Here is a 3,178-nt window from a genome sequence, read left to right on the forward strand (position 1 = left end):
TTGGGCCTGGTAGTGATAAAGGAAATAAAGCGGAGATTGGCCTTATCCTTGCCCGGAGTCAATGAAGTGCATTGAACAATTATTGTCCTCTGGGTCTACTTCAGGGATTTATAAAAAATATCTCCGATTGATCCACGGCGCTTGGAAATCTGATGGACCCTGTAACACTGTGGGACACCTGCAGACATAAAAGGCTCAATGCAGCTAGAAGGACTATTGGTGATCTAACAACAAAGCTGAACTTTATCTCACAGCGGGCACTAAAGGACGATGTGTGTTAGTAAAATTGGGATTTGTATTGATTCTTGGTTCATAGGACTTGGATGCTGCTGATGTGAGACAAAGGACAGCATATCAAGAGTCTCGCACAGGATGTCGAAAAGAGTTGCATTTTGTTCTATCGAAGGATAGCGAAAATCATGCGTATTGACCAGGACTGTGGATATGCTGTCAAAAGGCTAGAGACCGCTGTGGACCGTGTGGATAACATCTGTCAAGATATGTAACACTATATGTCAGCGATGGGAAAAACAGTTCCTCTGTTAACTCACTTCGATGCAAACACCAGGCTGGCATTGCTGAACATGTAGAATATTCATCAACGAAGTGCAGTTCACCCCAGATAGCAACACAAACTCTGAACATCGCAATAGGAACTGCGAGATGCTTCTGTACACACACTGCAGTTATAAAATGATATTGCAATTACAAAGAGAATCGGGGAAGTTGTAGAATTTTTTAAAAAGGCATCTGCAGCAAAAGCAAGCAGAACAAGTCAAAACTGTCAAACAAAGCTAAATTCAAACAGACCTGGTGGACGTTAGGAAAACAAAGACAACTCAAACCTGTCAAGATTCCGTAATCTGAATCTGGGTCAGCCCCACAAAACTAAGGGGAACTACGTCATCAACTAAGAGACAAGCAAATAACACCGGAGACCAGGATAACCCTCAGTAGAACAAATCGACAACTCATGAAAAAACAAAGATAATAGCAGCGGCACATAGCCATCTGTTTTGCAGCAATTGTCAAGTCATGTCAATTATTGGGGCTCTCTAATCCTCATTAGAATTTGTATAATGCCCAAGGAATTTAGAACCATGCTACTCTTAAGGTCTTCCAACCCTCGTAAATTCTCTCAGCTAATCTTATGGGATTCCAGTTTAATATTGAGGACCTCACTCATTGCTTTCTGATCCCCCAGGCACCATCACTGTAAGTGCGAATCTCTGCATACACTCTGGTGCATGTCCTTGGCAGGCCTGTAGCATAATGTTCAGTTACGTAATGTCCTCCACGTAATACCTTAATGGTAAAATTAATTACTGGCAGTCATCTCATGCAATTAATGGATGAACCCTGTCTACGCAGAAAACTAGTATGTAGTTTTATATTATAAATCTTAAAATATAATTTTTGTTGAATAACGTTTTCAGCATCATACATCCAACAATGAACTCATAACACATTCTACTGATTTTTTAATTTATTTAAAAATTACTGCAATCATTGCAGCTGATTCAATTATAGTGAATCAAATTTTTTGACAGTAAGTTTTTTTGATTCGTAAGGCTACGTTTGTGGATTTCCGTAATGGTTAATGGTTTAAAGATATAAATGTGCCAGACATCATAGGGTCATATAGTTTTATGATTAAGTATTGTGGCGAAAAGGGTAAAAACGAGTTAACGATTCGGAAAAGTGGGCAGAAGGGGATGAAGAGGAAAAGGAAAAGGAAAGGGGGAGAAGTAAAGACTCTGCAAAATTATTTGAGGTAAGAGCTAAGGTCCAAGGCAGGTGTGATCTACATTCTGCCCCCGTCTCCTCTCCTAAGCCCCCCCACGACGATATAGAGCAAGGGATTGAGGGTGCTTTAGATAACTATTGATACTCATAATCATACTTCATTGACTACCTGGTCATAAGTATGACTTTTCTTAACGGAAACAAAACCAAAAATTTCTAACTCGCAGATGAGAGCTTATGTGTTAATAATTTCCATTCGTTTAGATTTGTAGAGAAACTATACGCTTTTAAAATATTTTTATAACCACTTTTTTAATATCCAAATTAAAATAGATACAACGAAAATTTTAATGAAGCGGCATCGCGTTCAATCTCGAGTGCCGTCCACACGATAGGGCGCTGCATGACAGGCCCTCGCTTACTGACCACTGTTCGGGCATTACGCGACATGCAACCTAGAGGAGTGCTCTTCCCCGTGATTGAGCAATTTCACCTGATAAGGTCGTTTGCCTGGTAGGCTTGACTACTGGGTATGGATAGACGACCCTGCCAAATACCAGCACTGCCATGTACGAAGAGACAGGTTTTGCCGGTATTATTTGATTTAACATTTTCTGCCGCGTCAACATCTAAGGTCAGCAGCGGCGTATTCAAAATATGGCGATGGGGTGGGGTTTGGGAGCGAAGCCCCAGGTAAGGATTTTTTTTTTTTTTGTGTTCAACAAGACGATGTTTGTGGATTTCCTGAATGGTCAATATATGAAACAAATAAATGCCAGACATCAAAGATCACACAGTATTAAGATAAAGTATTGTGGCGAAAAGGGTTAAAATGAGTTAACGATTAGGATAAGTGGACAGAATGAAGAAACGAAGGAAATGGAAAGAGGGAGAAGAAAAGACCTTGCAGAATTTGTTGAGGCGAGGGCCGAAGTCCAAGGTAGGGGTGATCCCCTACATTGGCCCTGTCGCCGTCTCCTAAGCGCCCCCCCCCAACAACGAGCGAGAAACGTGGGGGGGGGGGGGGAGATAGACACTAGTCAATTACCAGTACCCGTGTACGAGGAGACACAGGCTTTGCCGGTAAACGAGCACACCCCGCCGGGTACTGTTCGGGCGTGGAGGGTGAAAAAATTGTTCAGAAATGTCACTTTTTCATTTTTTGTCCTAGAAAGTCATGAAACAAGTTAAATCCCGGATAAATTTTATGTAAATATGTTCTTTGATCTAATTCTTATATTTTTGTCTCATCATTTCCGTACCCAACCCACCTGCGCGTGGAATATGAACCAAAGATTATAAACACATTAATCTTATCTAACAATGTGCTTCCTCAAGAGAGCTTTGGTTCTCAGGCTTTTCTATTCCTATTTGTGTATGCCAAACTGTGAACACGTACACTGGCTAAATAAACGTTATCTCTATCAATAAC

Source organism: Penaeus monodon, chromosome 16, assembly GCF_015228065.2.
Source record: "Penaeus monodon isolate SGIC_2016 chromosome 16, NSTDA_Pmon_1, whole genome shotgun sequence".
Taxonomy (NCBI): domain Eukaryota; kingdom Metazoa; phylum Arthropoda; class Malacostraca; order Decapoda; family Penaeidae; genus Penaeus; species Penaeus monodon.